Genomic DNA, 25,012 nt, shown 5'->3' with positions numbered 1-25,012 from the left:
TACTTACACTAATACTGAATGATAAAAGTAGGAGTAATAGAAACAATAAAGTGCAAACAGTGCATTCAGTCCTGAAAAGGAATTGGATTGTCATTAAGCAGCCTGGCGGCCGTGGGAAAGAAGCTCAGGCGATGCCGGGATTTTGCAGTTCTCGGGAGCCGAAGCCTTCTACCTGAAAGGAGCAGCTGAAACATGGTACAGCCTGGATGAGATGGGTCAGACATAATTTTTCTTGCCCTTCTCACAGCCCTGATGTTGTGAAGGGATTCCAGAGAAGGTAGAGAGGTGTTGATCACTCTCTCTGCCGAGCGGATCACCCGCTGCAGCTTGGCCTTGTCCTTGGCTGCTGCAGCAGGGAACCATGTAATTATTGATTGTGTAATAATGGATTTAATGATGGCAGAGTAAAACCGGATTAATATTTAATAATGAAGTTTGCCAGCTGGCCTCCAGAATCCAGCTGTCTTCTCCAAGCATGACTTCCCAGGTTGTTGGGCCAGTGGCGCAATGGATAACGCGTCTGACTATGGATCAGAAGATTCTAGGTTCGACTCCTGGCTGGCTCGATCCTGTTTTTACTCCTTCCTCCCACAAGTTGGGTGTCTGCTGTCCTGCGTCAACATGCCTCAGTAGAGCAGAGGACGCACACCAGGCTCTGATTGCGGAGCGCAGGACTGCAGGCAGGCAATTTAGCCGTCCAACCTTAGGTCGATGGGCCGGAGGCAGTGAAGCTTTGCCTCTTGGAGGTGCTGCGATCCTTGCCTTCGAAGCCAGCATTGCGCATAACCCGGCCGGTGAAAAAGGCAAGCGCACGTCAAAAGAGCGTTCCCTGACCGGGAATCGAACCCGGGCCGCGGCGGTGAGAGCGCCGAATCCTAGCCACTAGACCACCAGGGAGGACACGCTGGCCTTCAGGCCGTGGACGCGTGGCACACTGTGCGGAAGGAAAACGGGGCTAAAGGCTCAAACTAGTCGACAAAAGGGCACCCTGCCCCATGTGAGGCTCAAACTCACGACCTTCAGATTATGAGACTGACGCGCTGCCTAACTGCGCCAACGAGGCACGCCCAGACCGACGGCTCCTGGGTGGCCCCTTTTGTCTGGTTGCGTGGCATTTTGTGCGCCACCAGCGAGGAAACTCCTACGAGGAGAGCACGACTGGGCTTCTTGCACTCTGGCTACCCACACTGAGGACCTTCTCGTTCTTAATTTGTTACACGTACAGAAACAACTTCAAGGAGACACAGAGGGGCTATGTCATGCCCAGGATTCCTATCGTCTTTTAAATGGTGTCGAGAATGGCACGCCTGCCGTTGCTGGACGATCTTGGCGCACATGCTCTCAGGCTAGATAAAACCCATTATAAATAAACACTTACATTTGACACATTTGACACAGCTGACAGATTAATGGAATAACGTTACATATCCACAATGGAAAGTCCCAGTTGTTCAGTGATCACGTATTTGGCTCGTCTTTAGCCTCATTATCTAGTAGAAAAACTTAAATTGTGCTAAAGTTGAAAGACTGTCCTATGTAAGTTGGTGACGTGTTCCACGTATTAGAGTCTGTTAAAGAAAAAGCTCTGCGGCCATTGCCTGTGGCAGTAAACTGTACTTCGCACTCACCTCTTGAAGAATCTCTTGTTTGCCTTGTGTGCTCGAGACACAATGCCACCGGTTCTTTTAAGGATGTCGCCGCCGTATGGTTAACTGTTGTCTACATTAGAAGGCAACTGCGAACCATAAAAAGGCCCTGAGACGTACAGAGATGGCGCTTTTTCGCTAAATTGCAATGCCGGCGTCCATCCGCATTTGATCAAGTATTTTCATTGCGCGTTCAAGTAGAACGAGCAGGGTCTGAGAATGGCGATTCCTTTTTGTGACCCTGTTCTAAAACAGTATGATCAAGGGGGAAAGGATCATTGAATGCAAAACCACTTTGACAGCATCCGTTACAGGGCATATGGAGACGGGCTGGGTGTGCTTTTGGCAAATGAAAGGCTTCGGGCACATTGTTCCTCATTTCGAAAAATCCACATTCGTCACTATTTCAAGGCGTTTGTAAAGAAATAAATAAGAATTAAAGATGAGCTGCATGAAGGCAATAAAATCGTGAGTCATTCCAAAAGCTACACCGGCACATTCGCTGAGGAGCGCAATCGACTCGCCCGGGCCAGTTGGGTTGGTCAGGATGGCCGAGCGGTCTAAGGCGCTGCGTTCAGGTCGCAGTCTCCTCTGGAGGCGTGGGTTCGAATCCCACTTCTGACATTCTCTTGCCTTTGTTGTAGCCACCCGTGCTGTGTATCGCGCTTTCTTCCGAGGGAGCGTCCTTTTCAAAGACGCCAGGAGACAGGCACGCGGGGGATGACCCGGTTTCCCATTCTGGTAGAGATGAAGGTTCAAGGTTCAATTTATTGCAATATAGTGTCAAACACAATTGGAATTCTTTACATCCAGTCACGCATGGATGTAATGTGGCAAACGAAACATTAAGACAGAACAAGATATGACAATACACAGTCATATGGAAGGTGAATGGAAGGTGCTAAGAGTAATAATGATACTTACACTAATACTGAATGATAAAAGTAGGAGTAATAGAAACAATAAAGTGCAAACAGTGCATTCAGTCCTGAAAAGGAATTGGATTGTCATTAAGCAGCCTGGCGGCCGTGGGAAAGAAGCTCAGGCGATGCCGGGATTTTGCAGTTCTCGGGAGCCGAAGCCTTCTACCTGAAAGGAGCAGCTGAAACATGGTACAGCCTGGATGAGATGGGTCAGACATAATTTTTCTTGCCCTTCTCACAGCCCTGATGTTGTGAAGGGATTCCAGAGAAGGTAGAGAGGTGTTGATCACTCTCTCTGCCGAGCGGATCACCCGCTGCAGCTTGGCCTTGTCCTTGGCTGCTGCAGCAGGGAACCATGTAATTATTGATTGTGTAATAATGGATTTAATGATGGCAGAGTAAAACCGGATTAATATTTAATAATGAAGTTTGCCAGCTGGCCTCCAGAATCCAGCTGTCTTCTCCAAGCATGACTTCCCAGGTTGTTGGGCCAGTGGCGCAATGGATAACGCGTCTGACTACGGATCAGAAGATTCTAGGTTCGACTCCTGGCTGGCTCGATCCTGTTTTTACTCCTTCCTCCCACAAGTTGGGTGTCTGCTGTCCTGCGTCAACATGCCTCAGTAGAGCAGAGGACGCACACCAGGCTCTGATTGCGGAGCGCAGGACTGCAGGCAGGCAATTTAGCCGTCCAACCTTAGGTCGATGGGCCGGAGGCAGTGAAGCTTTGCCTCTTGGAGGTGCTGCGATCCTTGCCTTCGAAGCCAGCATTGCGCATAACCCGGCCGGTGAAAAAGGCAAGCGCACGTCAAAAGAGCGTTCCCTGACCGGGAATCGAACCCGGGCCGCGGCGGTGAGAGCGCCGAATCCTAGCCACTAGACCACCAGGGAGGACACGCTGGCCTTCAGGCCGTGGACGCGTGGCACACTGTGCGGAAGGAAAACGGGGCTAAAGGCTCAAACTAGTCGACAAAAGGGCACCCTGCCCCATGTGAGGCTCAAACTCACGACCTTCAGATTATGAGACTGACGCGCTGCCTAACTGCGCCAACGAGGCACGCCCAGACCGACGGCTCCTGGGTGGCCCCTTTTGTCTGGTTGCGTGGCATTTTGTGCGCCACCAGCGAGGAAACTCCTACGAGGAGAGCACGACTGGGCTTCTTGCACTCTGGCTACCCACACTGAGGACCTTCTCGTTCTTAATTTGTTACACGTACAGAAACAACTTCAAGGAGACACAGAGGGGCTATGTCATGCCCAGGATTCCTATCGTCTTTTAAATGGTGTCGAGAATGGCACGCCTGCCGTTGCTGGACGATCTTGGCGCACATGCTCTCAGGCTAGATAAAACCCATTATAAATAAACACTTACATTTGACACATTTGACACAGCTGACAGATTAATGGAATAACGTTACATATCCACAATGGAAAGTCCCAGTTGTTCAGTGATCACGTATTTGGCTCGTCTTTAGCCTCATTATCTAGTAGAAAAACTTAAATTGTGCTAAAGTTGAAAGACTGTCCTATGTAAGTTGGTGACGTGTTCCACGTATTAGAGTCTGTTAAAGAAAAAGCTCTGCGGCCATTGCCTGTGGCAGTAAACTGTACTTCGCACTCACCTCTTGAAGAATCTCTTGTTTGCCTTGTGTGCTCGAGACACAATGCCACCGGTTCTTTTAAGGATGTCGCCGCCGTATGGTTAACTGTTGTCTACATTAGAAGGCAACTGCGAACCATAAAAAGGCCCTGAGACGTACAGAGATGGCGCTTTTTCGCTAAATTGCAATGCCGGCGTCCATCCGCATTTGATCAAGTATTTTCATTGCGCGTTCAAGTAGAACGAGCAGGGTCTGAGAATGGCGATTCCTTTTTGTGACCCTGTTCTAAAACAGTATGATCAAGGGGGAAAGGATCATTGAATGCAAAACCACTTTGACAGCATCCGTTACAGGGCATATGGAGACGGGCTGGGTGTGCTTTTGGCAAATGAAAGGCTTCGGGCACATTGTTCCTCATTTCGAAAAATCCACATTCGTCACTATTTCAAGGCGTTTGTAAAGAAATAAATAAGAATTAAAGATGAGCTGCATGAAGGCAATAAAATCGTGAGTCATTCCAAAAGCTACACCGGCACATTCGCTGAGGAGCGCAATCGACTCGCCCGGGCCAGTTGGGTTGGTCAGGATGGCCGAGCGGTCTAAGGCGCTGCGTTCAGGTCGCAGTCTCCTCTGGAGGCGTGGGTTCGAATCCCACTTCTGACATTCTCTTGCCTTTGTTGTAGCCACCCGTGCTGTGTATCGCGCTTTCTTCCGAGGGAGCGTCCTTTTCAAAGACGCCAGGAGACAGGCACGCGGGGGATGACCCGGTTTCCCATTCTGGTAGAGATGAAGGTTCAAGGTTCAATTTATTGCAATATAGTGTCAAACACAATTGGAATTCTTTACATCCAGTCACGCATGGATGTAATGTGGCAAACGAAACATTAAGACAGAACAAGATATGACAATACACAGTCATATGGAAGGTGAATGGAAGGTGCTAAGAGTAATAATGATACTTACACTAATACTGAATGATAAAAGTAGGAGTAATAGAAACAATAAAGTGCAAACAGTGCATTCAGTCCTGAAAAGGAATTGAATTGTCATTAAGCAGCCTGGCGGCCGTGGGAAAGAAGCTCAGGCGATGCCGGGATTTTGCAGTTCTCGGGAGCCGAAGCCTTCTACCTGAAAGGAGCAGCTGAAACATGGTACAGCCTGGATGAGATGGGTCAGACATAATTTTTCTTGCCCTTCTCACAGCCCTGATGTTGTGAAGGGATTCCAGAGAAGGTAGAGAGGTGTTGATCACTCTCTCTGCCGAGCGGATCACCCGCTGCAGCTTGGCCTTGTCCTTGGCTGCTGCAGCAGGGAACCATGTAATTATTGATTGTGTAATAATGGATTTAATGATGGCAGAGTAAAACCGGATTAATATTTAATAATGAAGTTTGGCAGCTGGCCTCCAGAATCCAGCTGTCTTCTCCAAGCATGACTTCCCAGAGTGTTGGGCCAGTGGCGCAATGGATAACGCGTCTGACTACGGATCAGAAGATTCTAGGTTCGACTCCTGGCTGGCTCGATCCTGTTTTTACTCCTTCCTCCCACAAGTTGGGTGTCTGCTGTCCTGCGTCAACATGCCTCAGTAGAGCAGAGGACGCACACCAGGCTCTGATTGCTCAGATGGCGGAGCGCAGGACTGCAGGCAGGCAATTTAGCCGTCCAACCTTAGGTCGATGGGCCGGAGGCAGTGAAGCTTTGCCTCTTGGAGGTGCTGCGATCCTTGCCTTCGAAGCCAGCATTGCGCATAACCCGGCCGGTGAAAAAGGCAAGCGCACGTCAAAAGAGCGTTCCCTGACCGGGAATCGAACCCGGGCCGCGGCGGTGAGAGCGCCGAATCCTAGCCACTAGACCACCAGGGAGGACACGCTGGGCTTCAGGCCGTGGACGCGTGGCACACTGTGCGGAAGGAAAACGGGGCCAAATGCTCAAACTAGTCGACAAAAGGGCACCCTGGCCCGTGTGAGGCTCGAACTCACGACCTTCAGATTATGAGACTGACGCGCTGCCTAACTGCGCCAACGAGGCACGCCCAGACCGACGGCTCCTGGGTGGCCCCTTGTGTCTGGTTGCGTGGCATTTTGTGCGCCACCAGCGAGGAAACTCCTGCGAGGAGAGCACGACTGGGCTTCTTGCACTCTGGCTACCCACACTGAGGACCTTCTCGTTCTTAATTTGTTACACGTACAGAAACAACTTCAAGGAGACACAGAGGGGCTATGTCATGCCCAGGATTCCTATCGTCTTTTAAATGGTGTCGAGAATGGCACGCCTGCCGTTGCTGGACGATCTTGGCGCACATGCTCTCAGGCTAGATAAAACCCATTATAAATAAACACTTACATTTGACACATTTGACACAGCTGACAGATTAATGGAATAACGTTACATATCCACAATGCAAAGTCCCAGTTGTTCAGTGATCACGTGTTTGGCTCGTCTTTAGCCTCATTATCTAGTAGAAAAACTTAAATTGTGCTAAAGTTGAAAGACTGTCCTATGTAAGTTGGTGACGTGTTCCACGTATTAGAGTCTGTTAAAGAAAAAGCTCTGCGGCCATTGCCTGTGGCAGTAAACTGTACTTCGCACTCACCTCTTGAAGAATCTCTTGTTTGCCTTGTGTGCTCGAGACACAATGCCACCGGTTCTTTTAAGGATGTCGCCGCCGTATGGTTAACTGTTGTCTACATTAGAAGGCAACTGCGAACCATAAAAAGGCCCTGAGACGTACAGAGATGGCGCTTTTTCGCTAAATTGCAATGCCGGCGTCCATCCGCATTTGATCAAGTATTTTCATTGCGCGTTCAAGTAGAACGAGCAGGGTCTGAGAATGGCGATTCCTTTTTGTGACCCTGTTCTAAAACAGTATGATCAAGGGGGAAAGGATCATTGAATGCAAAACCACTTTGACAGCATCCGTTACAGGGCATATGGAGACGGGCTGGGTGTGCTTTTGGCAAATGAAAGGCTTCGGGCACATTGTTCCTCATTTCGAAAAATCCACATTCGTCACTATTTCAAGGCGTTTGTAAAGAAATAAATAAGAATTAAAGATGAGCTGCATGAAGGCAATAAAATCGTGAGTCATTCCAAAAGCTACACCGGCACATTCGCTGAGGAGCGCAATCGACTCGCCCGGGCCAGTTGGGTTGGTCAGGATGGCCGAGCGGTCTAAGGCGCTGCGTTCAGGTCGCAGTCTCCTCTGGAGGCGTGGGTTCGAATCCCACTTCTGACATTCTCTTGCCTTTGTTGTAGCCACCCGTGCTGTGTATCGCGCTTTCTTCCGAGGGAGCGTCCTTTTCAAAGACGCCAGGAGACAGGCACGCGGGGGATGACCTGGTTTCCCATTCTGGTAGAGATGAAGGTTCAAGGTTCAATTTATTGCAATATAGTGTCAAACACAATTGGAATTCTTTACATCCAGTCACGCATGGATGTAATGTGGCAAACGAAACATTAAGACAGAACAAGATATGACAATACACAGTCATATGGAAGGTGAATGGAAGGTGCTAAGAGTAATAATGATACTTACACTAATACTGAATGATAAAAGTAGGAGTAATAGAAACAATAAAGTGCAAACAGTGCATTCAGTCCTGAAAAGGAATTGAATTGTCATTAAGCAGCCTGGCGGCCGTGGGAAAGAAGCTCAGGCGATGCCGGGATTTTGCAGTTCTCGGGAGCCGAAGCCTTCTACCTGAAAGGAGCAGCTGAAACATGGTACAGCCTGGATGAGATGGGTCAGACATAATTTTTCTTGCCCTTCTCACAGCCCTGATGTTGTGAAGGGATTCCAGAGAAGGTAGAGAGGTGTTGATCACTCTCTCTGCCGAGCGGATCACCCGCTGCAGCTTGGCCTTGTCCTTGGCTGCTGCAGCAGGGAACCATGTAATTATTGATTGTGTAATAATGGATTTAATGATGGCAGAGTAAAACCGGATTAATATTTAATAATGAAGTTTGGCAGCTGGCCTCCAGAATCCAGCTGTCTTCTCCAAGCATGACTTCCCAGAGTGTTGGGCCAGTGGCGCAATGGATAACGCGTCTGACTACGGATCAGAAGATTCTAGGTTCGACTCCTGGCTGACTCGATCCTGTTTTTACTCCTTCCTCCCACAAGTTGGGTGTCTGCTGTCCTGCGTCAACATGCCTCAGTAGAGCAGAGGACGCACACCAGGCTCTGATTGCTCAGATGGCGGAGCGCAGGACTGCAGGCAGGCAATTTAGCCGTCCAACCTTAGGTCGATGGGCCGGAGGCAGTGAAGCTTTGCCTCTTGGAGGTGCTGCGATCCTTGCCTTCGAAGCCAGCATTGCGCATAACCCGGCCGGTGAAAAAGGCAAGCGCACGTCAAAAGAGCGTTCCCTGACCGGGAATCGAACCCGGGCCGCGGCGGTGAGAGCGCCGAATCCTAGCCACTAGACCACCAGGGAGGACACGCTGGGCTTCAGGCCGTGGACGCGTGGCACACTGTGCGGAAGGAAAACGGGGCCAAATGCTCAAACTAGTCGACAAAAGGGCACCCTGCCCCGTGTGAGGCTCGAACTCACGACCTTCAGATTATGAGACTGACGCGCTGCCTAACTGCGCCAACGAGGCACGCCCAGACCGACGGCTCCTGGGTGGCCCCTTGTGTCTGGTTGCGTGGCATTTTGTGCGCCACCAGCGAGGAAACTCCTGCGAGGAGAGCACGACTGGGCTTCTTGCACTCTGGCTACCCACACTGAGGACCTTCTCGTTCTTAATTTGTTACACGTACAGAAACAACTTCAAGGAGACACAGAGGGGCTATGTCATGCCCAGGATTCCTATCGTCTTTTAAATGGTGTCGAGAATGGCACGCCTGCCGTTGCTGGACGATCTTGGCGCACATGCTCTCAGGCTAGATAAAACCCATTATAAATAAACACTTACATTTGACACATTTGACACAGCTGACAGATTAATGGAATAACGTTACATATCCACAATGCAAAGTCCCAGTTGTTCAGTGATCACGTGTTTGGCTCGTCTTTAGCCTCATTATCTAGTAGAAAAACTTAAATTGTGCTAAAGTTGAAAGACTGTCCTATGTAAGTTGGTGACGTGTTCCACGTATTAGAGTCTGTTAAAGAAAAAGCTCTGCGGCCATTGCCTGTGGCAGTAAACTGTACTTCGCACTCACCTCTTGAAGAATCTCTTGTTTGCCTTGTGTGCTCGAGACACAATGCCACCGGTTCTTTTAAGGATGTCGCCGCCGTATGGTTAACTGTTGTCTACATTAGAAGGCAACTGCGAACCATAAAAAGGCCCTGAGACGTACAGAGATGGCGCTTTTTCGCTAAATTGCAATGCCGGCGTCCATCCGCATTTGATCAAGTATTTTCATTGCGCGTTCAAGTAGAACGAGCAGGGTCTGAGAATGGCGATTCCTTTTTGTGACCCTGTTCTAAAACAGTATGATCAAGGGGGAAAGGATCATTGAATGCAAAACCACTTTGACAGCATCCGTTACAGGGCATATGGAGACGGGCTGGGTGTGCTTTTGGCAAATGAAAGGCTTCGGGCACATTGTTCCTCATTTCGAAAAATCCACATTCGTCACTATTTCAAGGCGTTTGTAAAGAAATAAATAAGAATTAAAGATGAGCTGCATGAAGGCAATAAAATCGTGAGTCATTCCAAAAGCTACACCGGCACATTCGCTGAGGAGCGCAATCGACTCGCCCGGGCCAGTTGGGTTGGTCAGGATGGCCGAGCGGTCTAAGGCGCTGCGTTCAGGTCGCAGTCTCCTCTGGAGGCGTGGGTTCGAATCCCACTTCTGACATTCTCTTGCCTTTGTTGTAGCCACCCGTGCTGTGTATCGCGCTTTCTTCCGAGGGAGCGTCCTTTTCAAAGACGCCAGGAGACAGGCACGCGGGGGATGACCCGGTTTCCCATTTTGGTAGAGATGAAGGTTCAAGGTTCAATTTATTGCAATATAGTGTCAAACACAATTGGAATTCTTTACATCCAGTCACGCATGGATGTAATGTGGCAAACGAAACATTAAGACAGAACAAGATATGACAATACACAGTCATATGGAAGGTGAATGGAAGGTGCTAAGAGTAATAATGATACTTACACTAATACTGAATGATAAAAGTAGGAGTAATAGAAACAATAAAGTGCAAACAGTGCATTCAGTCCTGAAAAGGAATTGAATTGTCATTAAGCAGCCTGGCGGCCGTGGGAAAGAAGCTCAGGCGATGCCGGGATTTTGCAGTTCTCGGGAGCCGAAGCCTTCTACCTGAAAGGAGCAGCTGAAACATGGTACAGCCTGGATGAGATGGGTCAGACATAATTTTTCTTGCCCTTCTCACAGCCCTGATGTTGTGAAGGGATTCCAGAGAAGGTAGAGAGGTGTTGATCACTCTCTCTGCCGAGCGGATCACCCGCTGCAGCTTGGCCTTGTCCTTGGCTGCTGCAGCAGGGAACCATGTAATTATTGATTGTGTAATAATGGATTTAATGATGGCAGAGTAAAACCGGATTAATATTTAATAATGAAGTTTGGCAGCTGGCCTCCAGAATCCAGCTGTCTTCTCCAAGCATGACTTCCCAGAGTGTTGGGCCAGTGGCGCAATGGATAACGCGTCTGACTACGGATCAGAAGATTCTAGGTTCGACTCCTGGCTGACTCGATCCTGTTTTTACTCCTTCCTCCCACAAGTTGGGTGTCTGCTGTCCTGCGTCAACATGCCTCAGTAGAGCAGAGGACGCACACCAGGCTCTGATTGCTCAGATGGCGGAGCGCAGGACTGCAGGCAGGCAATTTAGCCGTCCAACCTTAGGTCGATGGGCCGGAGGCAGTGAAGCTTTGCCTCTTGGAGGTGCTGCGATCCTTGCCTTCGAAGCCAGCATTGCGCATAACCCGGCCGGTGAAAAAGGCAAGCGCACGTCAAAAGAGCGTTCCCTGACCGGGAATCGAACCCGGGCCGCGGCGGTGAGAGCGCCGAATCCTAGCCACTAGACCACCAGGGAGGACACGCTGGGCTTCAGGCCGTGGACGCGTGGCACACTGTGCGGAAGGAAAACGGGGCCAAATGCTCAAACTAGTCGACAAAAGGGCACCCTGCCCCGTGTGAGGCTCGAACTCACGACCTTCAGATTATGAGACTGACGCGCTGCCTAACTGCGCCAACGAGGCACGCCCAGACCGACGGCTCCTGGGTGGCCCCTTGTGTCTGGTTGCGTGGCATTTTGTGCGCCACCAGCGAGGAAACTCCTGCGAGGAGAGCACGACTGGGCTTCTTGCACTCTGGCTACCCACACTGAGGACCTTCTCGTTCTTAATTTGTTACACGTACAGAAACAACTTCAAGGAGACACAGAGGGGCTATGTCATGCCCAGGATTCCTATCGTCTTTTAAATGGTGTCGAGAATGGCACGCCTGCCGTTGCTGGACGATCTTGGCGCACATGCTCTCAGGCTAGATAAAACCCATTATAAATAAACACTTACATTTGACACATTTGACACAGCTGACAGATTAATGGAATAACGTTACATATCCACAATGCAAAGTCCCAGTTGTTCAGTGATCACGTGTTTGGCTCGTCTTTAGCCTCATTATCTAGTAGAAAAACTTAAATTGTGCTAAAGTTGAAAGACTGTCCTATGTAAGTTGGTGACGTGTTCCACGTATTAGAGTCTGTTAAAGAAAAAGCTCTGCGGCCATTGCCTGTGGCAGTAAACTGTACTTCGCACTCACCTCTTGAAGAATCTCTTGTTTGCCTTGTGTGCTCGAGACACAATGCCACCGGTTCTTTTAAGGATGTCGCCGCCGTATGGTTAACTGTTGTCTACATTAGAAGGCAACTGCGAACCATAAAAAGGCCCTGAGACGTACAGAGATGGCGCTTTTTCGCTAAATTGCAATGCCGGCGTCCATCCGCATTTGATCAAGTATTTTCATTGCGCGTTCAAGTAGAACGAGCAGGGTCTGAGAATGGCGATTCCTTTTTGTGACCCTGTTCTAAAACAGTATGATCAAGGGGGAAAGGATCATTGAATGCAAAACCACTTTGACAGCATCCGTTACAGGGCATATGGAGACGGGCTGGGTGTGCTTTTGGCAAATGAAAGGCTTCGGGCACATTGTTCCTCATTTCGAAAAATCCACATTCGTCACTATTTCAAGGCGTTTGTAAAGAAATAAATAAGAATTAAAGATGAGCTGCATGAAGGCAATAAAATCGTGAGTCATTCCAAAAGCTACACCGGCACATTCGCTGAGGAGCGCAATCGACTCGCCCGGGCCAGTTGGGTTGGTCAGGATGGCCGAGCGGTCTAAGGCGCTGCGTTCAGGTCGCAGTCTCCTCTGGAGGCGTGGGTTCGAATCCCACTTCTGACATTCTCTTGCCTTTGTTGTAGCCACCCGTGCTGTGTATCGCGCTTTCTTCCAAGGGAGCGTCCTTTTCAAAGACGCCAGGAGACAGGCACGCGGGGGATGACCCGGTTTCCCATTTTGGTAGAGATGAAGGTTCAAGGTTCAATTTATTGCAATATAGTGTCAAACACAATTGGAATTCTTTACATCCAGTCACGCATGGATGTAATGTGGCAAACGAAACATTAAGACAGAACAAGATATGACAATACACAGTCATATGGAAGGTGAATGGAAGGTGCTAAGAGTAATAATGATACTTACACTAATACTGAATGATAAAAGTAGGAGTAATAGAAACAATAAAGTGCAAACAGTGCATTCAGTCCTGAAAAGGAATTGAATTGTCATTAAGCAGCCTGGCGGCCGTGGGAAAGAAGCTCAGGCGATGCCGGGATTTTGCAGTTCTCGGGAGCCGAAGCCTTCTACCTGAAAGGAGCAGCTGAAACATGGTACAGCCTGGATGAGATGGGTCAGACATAATTTTTCTTGCCCTTCTTACAGCCCTGATGTTGTGAAGGGATTCCAGAGAAGGTAGAGAGGTGTTGATCACTCTCTCTGCCGAGCGGATCACCCGCTGCAGCTTGGCCTTGTCCTTGGCTGCTGCAGCAGGGAACCATGTAATTATTGATTGTGTAATAATGGATTTAATGATGGCAGAGTAAAACCGGATTAATATTTAATAATGAAGTTTGGCAGCTGGCCTCCAGAATCCAGCTGTCTTCTCCAAGCATGACTTCCCAGAGTGTTGGGCCAGTGGCGCAATGGATAACGCGTCTGTCTACGGATCAGAAGATTCTAGGTTCGACTCCTGGCTGGCTCGATCCTGTTTTTACTCCTTCCTACCACAAGTTGGGTGTCTGCTGTCCTGCGTCAACATGCCTCAGTAGAGCAGAGGACGCACACCAGGCTCTGATTGCTCAGATGGCGGAGCGCAGGACTGCAGGCAGGCAATTTAGCCGTCCAACCTTAGGTCGATGGGCCGGAGGCAGTGAAGCTTTGCCTCTTGGAGGTGCTGCGATCCTTGCCTTCGAAGCCAGCATTGCGCATAACCCGGCCGGTGAAAAAGGCAAGCGCACGTCAAAAGAGCGTTCCCTGACCGGGAATCGAACCCGGGCCGCGGCGGTGAGAGCGCCGAATCCTAGCCACTAGACCACCAGGGAGGACACGCTGGGCTTCAGGCCGTGGACGCGTGGCACACTGTGCGGAAGGAAAACGGGGCCAAATGCTCAAACTAGTCGACAAAAGGGCACCCTGCCCCGTGTGAGGCTCGAACTCACGACCTTCAGATTATGAGACTGACGCGCTGCCTAACTGCGCCAACGAGGCACGCCCAGACCGACGGCTCCTGGGTGGCCCCTTGTGTCTGGTTGCGTGGCATTTTGTGCGCCACCAGCGAGGAAACTCCTGCGAGGAGAGCACGACTGGGCTTCTTGCACTCTGGCTACCCACACTGAGGACCTTCTCGTTCTTAATTTGTTACACGTACAGAAACAACTTCAAGGAGACACAGAGGGGCTATGTCATGCCCAGGATTCCTATCGTCTTTTAAATGGTGTCGAGAATGGCACGCCTGCCGTTGCTGGACGATCTTGGCGCACATGCTCTCAGGCTAGATAAAACCCATTATAAATAAACACTTACATTTGACACATTTGACACAGCTGACAGATTAATGGAATAACGTTACATATCCACAATGCAAAGTCCCAGTTGTTCAGTGATCACGTGTTTGGCTCGTCTTTAGCCTCATTATCTAGTAGAAAAACTTAAATTGTGCTAAAGTTGAAAGACTGTCCTATGTAAGTTGGTGACGTGTTCCACGTATTAGAGTCTGTTAAAGAAAAAGCTCTGCGGCCATTGCCTGTGGCAGTAAACTGTACTTCGCACTCACCTCTTGAAGAATCTCTTGTTTGCCTTGTGTGCTCGAGACACAATGCCACCGGTTCTTTTAAGGATGTCGCCGCCGTATGGTTAACTGTTGTCTACATTAGAAGGCAACTGCGAACCATAAAAAGGCCCTGAGACGTACAGAGATGGCGCTTTTTCGCTAAATTGCAATGCCGGCGTCCATCCGCATTTGATCAAGTATTTTCATTGCGCGTTCAAGTAGAAAGAGCAGGGTCTGAGAATGGCGATTCCTTTTTGTGACCCTGTTCTAAAACAGTATGATCAAGGGGGAAAGGATCATTGAATGCAAAACCACTTTGACAGCATCCGTTACAAGGCATATGGAGACGGGCTGGGTGTGCTTTTGGCAAATGAAAGGCTTCGGGCACATTGTTCCTCATTTCGAAAAATCCACATTCGTCACTATTTCAAGGCGTTTGTAAAGAAATAAATAAGAATTAAAGATGAGCTGCATGAAGGCAATAAAATCGTGAGTCATTCCAAAAGCTACACCGGCACATTCGCTGAGGAGTGCAATCGACTCGCCCGGGCCAGTTGGGTTGGTCAGGATGGCCGAGCGGTCTAAGGCGCTGCGTTCAGGTCGCAGTCTCCTCTGGAGGCGTGGGTTCGAATCCCACTTCTGACATTCTCTTGCCTTTGTTGTAGCCACCCGTGCTGTGTATCGCGCTTTCTTCCGAGGGAGCGTCCTTTTCAAAGACGCCAGGAGACAGGCACGCGGGGGATGACCCGGTTTCCCATTTTGGTAGAGATGAAGGTTCAAGGTTCAATTTATTGCAATATAGTGTCAAACACAATTGGAATTCTTTACATCCAGTCACGCATGGATGTAATGTGGCAAACGAAACATTAAGACAGAACAAGATATGACAATACACAGTCATATGGAAGGTGAATGGAAGGTGCTAAGAGTAATAATGATACTTACACTAATACTGAATGATAAAAGTAGGAGTAATAGAAACAATAAAGTGCAAACAGTGCATTCAGCCCTGAAAAGGAATTGGATTGTCATTAAGCAGCCTGGCGGCCGTGGGAAAGAAGCTCAGGCGATGACGGGATTTTGCAGTTCTCGGGAGCCGAAGCCTTCTACCTGAAAGGAGCAGCTGAAACATGGTACAGCCTGGATGAGATGGGTCAGACATAATTTTTCTTGCCCTTCTCACAGCCCTGATGTTGTGAAGGGATTCCAGAGAAGGTAGAGAGGTGTTGATCACTCTCTCTGCCGAGCGGATCACCCGCTGCAGCTTGGCCTTGTCCTTGGCTGCTGCAGCAGGGAACCATGTAATTATTGATTGTGTAATAATGGATTTAATGATGGCAGAGTAAAACCGGATTAATATTTAATAATGAAGTTTGGCAGCTGGCTTCCAGAATCCAGCTGTCTTCTCCAAGCATGACTTCCCAGGTTGTTGGTCCAGTGGTGCAATGGATAACGCGTCTGACTACGGATCAGAAGATTCTAGGTTCGACTCCTGGCTGGCTCGATCCTGTTTTTACTCCTTCCTCCCACAAGTTGGGTGTCTGCTGTCCTGCGTCAACATGCCTCAGTAGAGCAGAGGACGCACACCAGGCTCTGATTGCTCAGATGGCGGAGCGCAGGACTGCAGGCAGGCAATTTAGCCGTCCAACCTTAGGTCGATGGGCCGGAGGCAGTGAAGCTTTGCCTCTTGGAGGTGCTGCGATCCTTGCCTTCGAAGCCAGCATTGCGCATAACCCGGCCGGTGAAAAAGGCAAGCGCACGTCAAAAGAGCGTTCCCTGACCGGGAATCGAACCCGGGCCGCGGCGGTGAGAGCGCCGAATCCTAGCCACTAGACCACCAGGGAGGACACGCTGGCCTTCAGGCCGTGGACGCGTGGCACACTGTGCGGAAGGAAAACGGGGCCAAATGCTCAAACTAGTCGACAAAAGGGCACCCTGCCCCGTGTGAGGCTCGAACTCACGACCTTCAGATTATGAGACTGACGTGCTGCCTAACTGCGCCAACGAGGCACGCCCAGACCGACGGCTCCTGGGTGGCCCCTTGTGTCTGGTTGCGTGGCATTTTGTGCGCCACCAGCGAGGAAACTCCTGCGAGGAGAGCACGACTGGGCTTCTTGCACTCTGGCTACCCACACTGAGGACCTTCTCGTTCTTAATTTGTTACACGTACAGAAACAACTTCAAGGAGACACAGAGGGGCTATGTCATGCCCAGGATTCCTATCGTCTTTTAAATGGTGTCGAGAATGGCACGCCTGCCGTTGCTGGACGATCTTGGCGCACATGCTCTCAGGCTAGATAAAACCCATTATAAATAAACACTTACATTTGACACATTTGACACAGCTGACAGATTAATGGAATAACGTTACATATCCACAATGCAAAGTCCCAGTTGTTCAGTGATCACGTGTTTGGCTCGTCTTTAGCCTCATTATCTAGTAGAAAAACTTAAATTGTGCTAAAGTTGAAAGACTGTCCTATGTAAGTTGGTGACGTGTTCCACGTATTAGAGTCTGTTAAAGAAAAAGCTCTGCGGCCATTGCCTGTGGCAGTAAACTGTACTTCGCACTCACCTCTTGAAGAATCTCTTGTTTGCCTTGTGTGCTCGAGACACAATGCCACCGGTTCTTTTAAGGATGTCGCCGCCGTATGGTTAACTGTTGTCTACATTAGAAGGCAACTGCGAACCATAAAAAGGCCCTGAGACGTACAGAGATGGCGCTTTTTCGCTAAATTGCAATGCCGGCGTCCATCCGCATTTGATCAAGTATTTTCATTGCGCGTTCAAGTAGAACGAGCAGGGTCTGAGAATGGCGATTCCTTTTTGTGACCCTGTTCTAAAACAGTATGATCAAGGGGGAAAGGATCATTGAATGCAAAACCACTTTGACAGCATCCGTTACAGGGCATATGGAGACGGGCTGGGTGTGCTTTTGGCAAATGAAAGGCTTCGGGCACATTGTTCCTCATTTCGAAAAATCCACATTCGTCACTATTTCAAGGCGTTTGTAAAGAAATAAATAAGAATTAAAGATGAGCTGCATGAAGGCAATAAAATCGTGAGTCATTCCAAAAGCTACACCGGCACATTCGCTGAGGAGCGCAATCGACTCGCCCGGGCCAGTTGGGTTGGTCAGGATGGCCGAGCGGTCTAAGGCGCTGCGTTCAGGTCGCAGTCTCCTCTGGAGGCGTGGGTTCGAATCCCACTTCTGACATTCTCTTGCCTTTGTTGTAGCCACCCGTGCTGTGTATCGCGCTTTCTTCCGAGGGAGCGTCCTTTTCAAAGACGCCAGGAGACAGGCACGCGGGGGATGACCCGGTTTCCCATTTTGGTAGAGATGAAGGTTCAAGGTTCAATTTATTGCAATATAGTGTCAAACACAATTGGAATTCTTTACATCCAGTCACGCATGGATGTAATGTGGCAAACGAAACATTAAGACAGAACAAGATATGACAATACACAGTCATATGGAAGGTGAATGGAAGGTGCTAAGAGTAATAATGATACTTACACTAATACTGAATGATAAAAGTAGGAGTAATAGAAACAATAAAGTGCAAACAGTGCATTCAGCCCTGAAAAGGAATTGGATTGTCATTAAGCAGCCTGGCGGCCGTGGGAAAGAAGCTCAGGCGATGACGGGATTTTGCAGTTCTCGGGAGCCGAAGCCTTCTACCTGAAAGGAGCAGCTGAAACATGGTACAGCCTGGATGAGATGGGTCAGACATAATTTTTCTTGCCCTTCTCACAGCCCTGATGTTGTGAAGGGATTCCAGAGAAGGTAGAGAGGTGTTGATCACTCTCTCTGCCGAGCGGATCACCCGCTGCAGCTTGGCCTTGTCCTTGGCTGCTGCAGCAGGGAACCATGTAATTATTGATTGTGTAATAATGGATTTAATGATGGCAGAGTAAAACCGGATTAATATTTAATAATGAAGTTTGGCAGCTGGCTTCCAGAATCCAGCTGTCTTCTCCAAGCATGACTTCCCAGGTTGTTGGTCCAGTGGTGCAATGGATAACGCGTCTGACTACGGATCAGAAGATTCTAGGTTCGACTCCTGGCTGGCTCGATCCTGTTTTTACTCCTTCCTCCCACAAGTTGGGTGTCTGCTGTCCTGCGTCAACATGCCTCAGTAGAGCAGAGGACGCACACCAGGCTCTGATTGCTCAGATGGCGGAGCGCAGGACTGCAGGCAGGCAATTTAGCCGTCCAACCTTAGGTCGATGGGCCGGAGGCAGTGAAGCTTTGCCTCTTGGAGGTGCTGCAATCCTTGCCTTCGAAGCCAGCATTGCGCATAACCCGGCCGGTGAAAAAGGCAAGCGCACGTCAAAAGAGCGTTCCCTGACCGGGAATCGAACCCGGGCCGCGGCGGTGAGAGCGCCGAATCCTAGCCACTAGACCACCAGGGAGGACACGCTGGCCTTCAGGCCGTGGACGCGTGGCACACTGTGCGGAAGGAAAACGGGGCCAAATGCTCAAACTAGTCGACAAAAGGGCACCCTGCCCCGTGTGAGGCTCGAACTCACGACCTTCAGATTATGAGACTGACGTGCTGCCTAACTGCGCCAACGAGGCACGCCCAGACCGACGGCTCCTGGGTGGCCCCTTGTGTCTGGTTGCGTGGCATTTTGTGCGCCACCAGCGAGGAAACTCCTGCGAGGAGAGCACGACTGGGCTTCTTGCACTCTGGCTACCCACACTGAGGACCTTCTCGTTCTTAATTTGTTACACGTACAGAAACAACTTCAAGGAGACACAGAGGGGCTATGTCATGCCCAGGATTCCTATCGTCTTTTAAATGGTGTCGAGAATGGCACGCCTGCCGTTGCTGGACGATCTTGGCGCACATGCTCTCAGGCTAGATAAAACCCATTATAAATAAACACTTACATTTGACACATTTGACACAGCTGACAGATTAATGGAATAACGTTACATATCCACAATGCAAAGTCCCAGTTGTTCAGTGATCACGTGTTTGGCTCGTCTTTAGCCTCATTATCTAGTAGAAAAACTTAAATTGTGCTAAAGTTGAAAGACTGTCCTATGTAAGTTGGTGACGTGTTCCACGTATTAGAGTCTGTTAAAGAAAAAGCTCTGCGGCCATTGCCTGTGGCAGTAAACTGTACTTCGCACTCACCTCTTGAAGAATCTCTTGTTTGCCTTGTGTGCTCGAGACACAATGCCACCGGTTCTTTTAAGGATGTCGCCGCCGTATGGTTAACTGTTGTCTACATTAGAAGGCAACTGCGAACCATAAAAAGGCCCTGAGACGTACAGAGATGGCGCTTTTTCGCTAAATTGCAATGCCGGCGTCCATCCGCATTTGATCAAGTATTTTCCTTGCGCGTTCAAGTAGAACGAGCAGGGTCTGAGAATGGCGATTCCTTTTTGTGACCCTGTTCTAAAACAGTATGATCAAGGGGGAAAGGATCATTGAATGCAAAACCACTTTGACAGCATCCGTTACAGGGCATATGGAGACGGGCTGGGTGTGCTTTTGGCAAATGAAAGGCTTCGGGCACATTGTTCCTCATTTCGAAAAATCCACATTCGTCACTATTTCAAGGCGTTTGTAAAGAAATAAATAAGAATTAAAGATGAGCTGCATGAAGGCAATAAAATCGTGAGTCATTCCAAAAGCTACACCGGCACATTCGCTGAGGAGCGCAATCGACTCGCCCGGGCCAGTTGGGTTGGTCAGGATGGCCGAGCGGTCTAAGGCGCTGCGTTCAGGTCGCAGTCTCCTCTGGAGGCGTGGGTTCGAATCCCACTTCTGACATTCTCTTGCCTTTGTTGTAGCCACCCGTGCTGTGTATCGCGCTTTCTTCTGAGGGAGCGTCCTTTTCAGAGACGCCAGGAGACAGGCACGCGGGGGATGACCCGGTTTCCCATTTTGGTAGAGATGAAGGTTCAAGGTTCAATTTATTGCAATATAGTGTCAAACACAATTGGAATTCTTTACATCCAGTCACGCATGGATGTAATGTGGCAAACGAAACATTAAGACAGAACAAGATATGACAATACACAGTCATATGGAAGGTGAATGGAAGGTGCTAAGAGTAATAATGATACTTACACTAATACTGAATGATAAAAGTAGGAGTAATAGAAACAATAAAGTGCAAACAGTGCATTCAGTCCTGAAAAGGAATTGAATTGTCATTAAGCAGCCTGGCGGCCGTGGGAAAGAAGCTCAGGCGATGCCGGGATTTTGCAGTTCTCGGGAGCCGAAGCCTTCTACCTGAAAGGAGCAGCTGAAACATGGTACAGCCTGGATGAGATGGGTCAGACATAATTTTTCTTGCCCTTCTCACAGCCCTGATGTTGTGAAGGGATTCCAGAGAAGGTAGAGAGGTGTTGATCACTCTCTCTGCCGAGCGGATCACCCGCTGCAGCTTGGCCTTGTCCTTGGCTGCTGCAGCAGGGAACCATGTAATTATTGATTGTGTAATAATGGATTTAATGATGGCAGAGTAAAACCGGATTAATATTTAATAATGAAGTTTGGCAGCTGGCCTCCAGAATCCAGCTGTCTTCTCCGAGCATGACTTCCAAGGTTGTTGGGCCAGTGGCGCAATGGATAACGCGTCTGACTACGGATCAGAAGATTCTAGGTTCGACTCCTGGCTGGCTCGATCCTGTTTTTACTCCTTCCTCCCACAAGTTGGGTGTCTGCTGTCCTGCGTCAACATGCCTCAGTAGAGCAGAGGATGCACACCAGGCTCTGATTGCTCAGATGGCGGAGCGCAGGACTGCAGGCAGGCAATTTAGCCGTCCAACCTTAGGTCGATGGGCCGGAGGCAGTGAAGCTTTGCCTCTTGGAGGTGCTGCGATCCTTGCCTTCGAAGCCAGCATTGCGCATAACCCGGCCGGTGAAAAAGGCAAGCGCACGTCAAAAGAGCGTTCCCTGACCGGGAATCGAACCCGGGCCGCGGCGGTGAGAGCGCCGAATCCTAGCCACTAGACCACCAGGGAGGACACGCTGGGCTTCAGGCCGTGGACGCGTGGCACACTGTGCGGAAGGAAAACGGGGCCAAATGCTCAAACTAGTCGACAAAAGGGCACCCTGCCCCGTGTGAGGCTCGAACTCACGACCTTCAGATTATGAGACTGACGCGCTGCCTAACTGCGCCAACGAGGCACGCCCAGACCGACAGCTCCTGGGTGGCCCCTTGTGTCTGGTTGCGTGGCATTTTGTGCGCCACCAGCGAGGAAACTCCTGCGAGGAGAGCACGACTGGGCTTCTTGCACTCTGGCTACCCACACTGAGGACCTTCTCGTTCTTAATTTGTTACACGTACAGAAACAACTTCAAGGAGACACAGAGGGGCTATGTCATGCCCAGGATTCCTATCGTCTTTTAAATGGTGTCGAGAATGGCACGCCTGCCGTTGCTGGACGATCTTGGCGCACATGCTCTCAGGCTAGATAAAACCCATTATAAATAAACACTTACATTTGACACATTTGACACAGCTGACAGATTAATGGAATAACGTTACATATCCACAATGCAAAGTCCCAGTTGTTCAGTGATCACGTGTTTGGCTCGTCTTTAGCCTCATTATCTAGTAGAAAAACTTAAATTGTGCTAAAGTTGAAAGACTGTCCTATGTAAGTTGGTGACGTGTTCCACGTATTAGAGTCTGTTAAAGAAAAAGCTCTGCGGCCATTGCCTGTGGCAGTAAACTGTACTTCGCACTCACCTCTTGAAGAATCTCTTGTTTGCCTTGTGTGCTCGAGACACAATGCCACCGGTTCTTTTAAGGATGTCGCCGCCGTATGGTTAACTGTTGTCTACATTAGAAGGCAACTGCGAACCATAAAAAGGCCCTGAGACGTACAGAGATGGCGCTTTTTCGCTAAATTGCAATGCCGGCGTCCATCCGCATTTGATCAAGTATTTTCATTGCGCGTTCAAGTAGAAAGAGCAGGGTCTGAGAATGGCGATTCCTTTTTGTGACCCTGTTCTAAAACAGTATGATCAAGGGGGAAAGGATCATTGAATGCAAAACCACTTTGACAGCATCCGTTACAAGGCATATGGAGACGGGCTGGGTGTGCTTTTGGCAAATGAAAGGCTTCGGGCACATTGTTCCTCATTTCGAAAAATCCACATTCGTCACTATTTCAAGGCGTTTGTAAAGAAATAAATAAGAATTAAAGATGAGCTGCATGAAGGCAATAAAATCGTGAGTCATTCCAAAAGCTACACCGGCACATTCGCTGAGGAGTGCAATCGACTCGCCCGGGCCAGTTGGGTTGGTCAGGATGGCCGAGCGGTCTAAGGCGCTGCGTTCAGGTCGCAGTCTCCTCTGGAGGCGTGGGTTCGAATCCCACTTCTGACATTCTCTTGCCTTTGTTGTAGCCACCCGTGCTGTGTATCGCGCTTTCTTCCGAGGGAGCGTCCTTTTCAAAGACGCCAGGAGACAGGCACGCGGGGGATGACCCGGTTTCCCATTTTGGTAGAGATGAAGGTTCAAGGTTCAATTTATTGCAATATAGTGTCAAACACAATTGGAATTCTTTACATCCAGTCACGCATGGATGTAATGTGGCAAACGAAACATTAAGACAGAACAAGATATGACAATACACAGTCATATGGAAGGTGAATGGAAGGTGCTAAGAGTAATAATGATACTTACACTAATACTGAATGATAAAAGTAGGAGTAATAGAAACAATAAAGTGCAAACAGTGCATTCAGCCCTGAAAAGGAATTGGATTGTCATTAAGCAGCCTGGCGGCCGTGGGAAAGAAGCTCAGGCGATGACGGGATTTTGCAGTTCTCGGGAGCCGAAGCCTTCTACCTGAAAGGAGCAGCTGAAACATGGTACAGCCTGGATGAGATGGGTCAGACATAATTTTTCTTGCCCTTCTCACAGCCCTGATGTTGTGAAGGGATTCCAGAGAAGGTAGAGAGGTGTTGATCACTCTCTCTGCCGAGCGGATCACCCGCTGCAGCTTGGCCTTGTCCTTGGCTGCTGCAGCAGGGAACCATGTAATTATTGATTGTGTAATAATGGATTTAATGATGGCAGAGTAAAACCGGATTAATATTTAATAATGAAGTTTGGCAGCTGGCTTCCAGAATCCAGCTGTCTTCTCCAAGCATGACTTCCCAGGTTGTTGGTCCAGTGGTGCAATGGATAACGCGTCTGACTACGGATCAGAAGATTCTAGGTTCGACTCCTGGCTGGCTCGATCCTGTTTTTACTCCTTCCTCCCACAAGTTGGGTGTCTGCTGTCCTGCGTCAACATGCCTCAGTAGAGCAGAGGACGCACACCAGGCTCTGATTGCTCAGATGGCGGAGCGCAGGACTGCAGGCAGGCAATTTAGCCGTCCAACCTTAGGTCGATGGGCCGGAGGCAGTGAAGCTTTGCCTCTTGGAGGTGCTGCGATCCTTGCCTTCGAAGCCAGCATTGCGCATAACCCGGCCGGTGAAAAAGGCAAGCGCACGTCAAAAGAGCGTTCCCTGACCGGGAATCGAACCCGGGCCGCGGCGGTGAGAGCGCCGAATCCTAGCCACTAGACCACCAGGGAGGACACGCTGGCCTTCAGGCCGTGGACGCGTGGCACACTGTGCGGAAGGAAAACGGGGCCAAATGCTCAAACTAGTCGACAAAAGGGCACCCTGCCCCGTGTGAGGCTCGAACTCACGACCTTCAGATTATGAGACTGACGTGCTGCCTAACTGCGCCAACGAGGCACGCCCAGACCGACGGCTCCTGGGTGGCCCCTTGTGTCTGGTTGCGTGGCATTTTGTGCGCCACCAGCGAGGAAACTCCTGCGAGGAGAGCACGACTGGGCTTCTTGCACTCTGGCTACCCACACTGAGGACCTTCTCGTTCTTAATTTGTTACACGTACAGAAACAACTTCAAGGAGACACAGAGGGGCTATGTCATGCCCAGGATTCCTATCGTCTTTTAAATGGTGTCGAGAATGGCACGCCTGCCGTTGCTGGACGATCTTGGCGCACATGCTCTCAGGCTAGATAAAACCCATTATAAATAAACACTTACATTTGACACATTTGACACAGCTGACAGATTAATGGAATAACGTTACATATCCACAATGCAAAGTCCCAGTTGTTCAGTGATCACGTGTTTGGCTCGTCTTTAGCCTCATTATCTAGTAGAAAAACTTAAATTGTGCTAAAGTTGAAAGACTGTCCTATGTAAGTTGGTGACGTGTTCCACGTATTAGAGTCTGTTAAAGAAAAAGCTCTGCGGCCATTGCCTGTGGCAGTAAACTGTACTTCGCACTCACCTCTTGAAGAATCTCTTGTTTGCCTTGTGTGCTCGAGACACAATGCCACCGGTTCTTTTAAGGATGTCGCCGCCGTATGGTTAACTGTTGTCTACATTAGAAGGCAACTGCGAACCATAAAAAGGCCCTGAGACGTACAGAGATGGCGCTTTTTCGCTAAATTGCAATGCCGGCGTCCATCCGCATTTGATCAAGTATTTTCATTGCGCGTTCAAGTAGAACGAGCAGGGTCTGAGAATGGCGAT

At 49.4% G+C, this 25,012-nt stretch overlaps 30 non-coding genes across 30 annotated transcripts; 16 read left to right on the top strand and 14 right to left on the bottom strand.

Annotated features, from left to right (window-relative positions):
• Nucleotides 1-493: 493 nt before the first annotated feature.
• trnah-aug (transfer RNA histidin (anticodon AUG)) lies at nucleotides 494-566 on the top strand. Its single transcript has one exon. It is a non-coding gene; the product is annotated as a tRNA-His (tRNA).
• Nucleotides 567-825: 259 nt separating this feature from the next.
• On the bottom strand, nucleotides 826-897 carry trnae-cuc (transfer RNA glutamic acid (anticodon CUC)). Its single transcript has one exon. It is a non-coding gene; the product is annotated as a tRNA-Glu (tRNA).
• Nucleotides 898-2,187: 1,290 nt separating this feature from the next.
• On the top strand, nucleotides 2,188-2,270 carry trnal-cag (transfer RNA leucine (anticodon CAG)). The gene has a single exon. It is a non-coding gene; the product is annotated as a tRNA-Leu (tRNA).
• A 786-nt stretch (nucleotides 2,271-3,056) lies between these two features.
• On the top strand, nucleotides 3,057-3,129 carry trnar-acg (transfer RNA arginine (anticodon ACG)). The gene has a single exon. It is a non-coding gene; the product is annotated as a tRNA-Arg (tRNA).
• Nucleotides 3,130-3,388: 259 nt separating this feature from the next.
• On the bottom strand, nucleotides 3,389-3,460 carry trnae-cuc (transfer RNA glutamic acid (anticodon CUC)). Its single transcript has one exon. It is a non-coding gene; the product is annotated as a tRNA-Glu (tRNA).
• Nucleotides 3,461-4,750: 1,290 nt separating this feature from the next.
• On the top strand, nucleotides 4,751-4,833 carry trnal-cag (transfer RNA leucine (anticodon CAG)). Its single transcript has one exon. It is a non-coding gene; the product is annotated as a tRNA-Leu (tRNA).
• Nucleotides 4,834-5,619: 786 nt separating this feature from the next.
• trnar-acg (transfer RNA arginine (anticodon ACG)) lies at nucleotides 5,620-5,692 on the top strand. The gene has a single exon. It is a non-coding gene; the product is annotated as a tRNA-Arg (tRNA).
• A 268-nt stretch (nucleotides 5,693-5,960) lies between these two features.
• On the bottom strand, nucleotides 5,961-6,032 carry trnae-cuc (transfer RNA glutamic acid (anticodon CUC)). The gene has a single exon. It is a non-coding gene; the product is annotated as a tRNA-Glu (tRNA).
• Nucleotides 6,033-7,322: 1,290 nt separating this feature from the next.
• On the top strand, nucleotides 7,323-7,405 carry trnal-cag (transfer RNA leucine (anticodon CAG)). The gene has a single exon. It is a non-coding gene; the product is annotated as a tRNA-Leu (tRNA).
• A 786-nt stretch (nucleotides 7,406-8,191) lies between these two features.
• On the top strand, nucleotides 8,192-8,264 carry trnar-acg (transfer RNA arginine (anticodon ACG)). The gene has a single exon. It is a non-coding gene; the product is annotated as a tRNA-Arg (tRNA).
• A 268-nt stretch (nucleotides 8,265-8,532) lies between these two features.
• On the bottom strand, nucleotides 8,533-8,604 carry trnae-cuc (transfer RNA glutamic acid (anticodon CUC)). The gene has a single exon. It is a non-coding gene; the product is annotated as a tRNA-Glu (tRNA).
• A 92-nt stretch (nucleotides 8,605-8,696) lies between these two features.
• Nucleotides 8,697-8,770, bottom strand: trnam-cau (transfer RNA methionine (anticodon CAU)). The gene has a single exon. It is a non-coding gene; the product is annotated as a tRNA-Met (tRNA).
• A 1,124-nt stretch (nucleotides 8,771-9,894) lies between these two features.
• Nucleotides 9,895-9,977, top strand: trnal-cag (transfer RNA leucine (anticodon CAG)). The gene has a single exon. It is a non-coding gene; the product is annotated as a tRNA-Leu (tRNA).
• Nucleotides 9,978-10,763: 786 nt separating this feature from the next.
• Nucleotides 10,764-10,836, top strand: trnar-acg (transfer RNA arginine (anticodon ACG)). The gene has a single exon. It is a non-coding gene; the product is annotated as a tRNA-Arg (tRNA).
• Nucleotides 10,837-11,104: 268 nt separating this feature from the next.
• trnae-cuc (transfer RNA glutamic acid (anticodon CUC)) lies at nucleotides 11,105-11,176 on the bottom strand. Its single transcript has one exon. It is a non-coding gene; the product is annotated as a tRNA-Glu (tRNA).
• A 92-nt stretch (nucleotides 11,177-11,268) lies between these two features.
• Nucleotides 11,269-11,342, bottom strand: trnam-cau (transfer RNA methionine (anticodon CAU)). Its single transcript has one exon. It is a non-coding gene; the product is annotated as a tRNA-Met (tRNA).
• Nucleotides 11,343-12,466: 1,124 nt separating this feature from the next.
• trnal-cag (transfer RNA leucine (anticodon CAG)) lies at nucleotides 12,467-12,549 on the top strand. Its single transcript has one exon. It is a non-coding gene; the product is annotated as a tRNA-Leu (tRNA).
• Nucleotides 12,550-13,335: 786 nt separating this feature from the next.
• Nucleotides 13,336-13,408, top strand: trnar-acg (transfer RNA arginine (anticodon ACG)). The gene has a single exon. It is a non-coding gene; the product is annotated as a tRNA-Arg (tRNA).
• A 268-nt stretch (nucleotides 13,409-13,676) lies between these two features.
• trnae-cuc (transfer RNA glutamic acid (anticodon CUC)) lies at nucleotides 13,677-13,748 on the bottom strand. The gene has a single exon. It is a non-coding gene; the product is annotated as a tRNA-Glu (tRNA).
• Nucleotides 13,749-13,840: 92 nt separating this feature from the next.
• trnam-cau (transfer RNA methionine (anticodon CAU)) lies at nucleotides 13,841-13,914 on the bottom strand. Its single transcript has one exon. It is a non-coding gene; the product is annotated as a tRNA-Met (tRNA).
• A 1,124-nt stretch (nucleotides 13,915-15,038) lies between these two features.
• On the top strand, nucleotides 15,039-15,121 carry trnal-cag (transfer RNA leucine (anticodon CAG)). The gene has a single exon. It is a non-coding gene; the product is annotated as a tRNA-Leu (tRNA).
• Nucleotides 15,122-16,248: 1,127 nt separating this feature from the next.
• trnae-cuc (transfer RNA glutamic acid (anticodon CUC)) lies at nucleotides 16,249-16,320 on the bottom strand. The gene has a single exon. It is a non-coding gene; the product is annotated as a tRNA-Glu (tRNA).
• A 1,290-nt stretch (nucleotides 16,321-17,610) lies between these two features.
• trnal-cag (transfer RNA leucine (anticodon CAG)) lies at nucleotides 17,611-17,693 on the top strand. The gene has a single exon. It is a non-coding gene; the product is annotated as a tRNA-Leu (tRNA).
• Nucleotides 17,694-18,820: 1,127 nt separating this feature from the next.
• On the bottom strand, nucleotides 18,821-18,892 carry trnae-cuc (transfer RNA glutamic acid (anticodon CUC)). The gene has a single exon. It is a non-coding gene; the product is annotated as a tRNA-Glu (tRNA).
• A 1,290-nt stretch (nucleotides 18,893-20,182) lies between these two features.
• On the top strand, nucleotides 20,183-20,265 carry trnal-cag (transfer RNA leucine (anticodon CAG)). The gene has a single exon. It is a non-coding gene; the product is annotated as a tRNA-Leu (tRNA).
• Nucleotides 20,266-21,051: 786 nt separating this feature from the next.
• Nucleotides 21,052-21,124, top strand: trnar-acg (transfer RNA arginine (anticodon ACG)). Its single transcript has one exon. It is a non-coding gene; the product is annotated as a tRNA-Arg (tRNA).
• Nucleotides 21,125-21,392: 268 nt separating this feature from the next.
• Nucleotides 21,393-21,464, bottom strand: trnae-cuc (transfer RNA glutamic acid (anticodon CUC)). Its single transcript has one exon. It is a non-coding gene; the product is annotated as a tRNA-Glu (tRNA).
• A 92-nt stretch (nucleotides 21,465-21,556) lies between these two features.
• trnam-cau (transfer RNA methionine (anticodon CAU)) lies at nucleotides 21,557-21,630 on the bottom strand. Its single transcript has one exon. It is a non-coding gene; the product is annotated as a tRNA-Met (tRNA).
• Nucleotides 21,631-22,754: 1,124 nt separating this feature from the next.
• trnal-cag (transfer RNA leucine (anticodon CAG)) lies at nucleotides 22,755-22,837 on the top strand. The gene has a single exon. It is a non-coding gene; the product is annotated as a tRNA-Leu (tRNA).
• Nucleotides 22,838-23,964: 1,127 nt separating this feature from the next.
• Nucleotides 23,965-24,036, bottom strand: trnae-cuc (transfer RNA glutamic acid (anticodon CUC)). Its single transcript has one exon. It is a non-coding gene; the product is annotated as a tRNA-Glu (tRNA).
• Nucleotides 24,037-25,012: the final 976 nt, after the last annotated feature.

Source organism: Misgurnus anguillicaudatus, chromosome 10 (genome assembly GCF_027580225.2).
Source record: "Misgurnus anguillicaudatus chromosome 10, ASM2758022v2, whole genome shotgun sequence".
In the NCBI taxonomy this organism is placed as follows: domain Eukaryota; kingdom Metazoa; phylum Chordata; class Actinopteri; order Cypriniformes; family Cobitidae; genus Misgurnus; species Misgurnus anguillicaudatus.
This window is presented reverse-complemented; position numbering and strand designations above follow the sequence as displayed.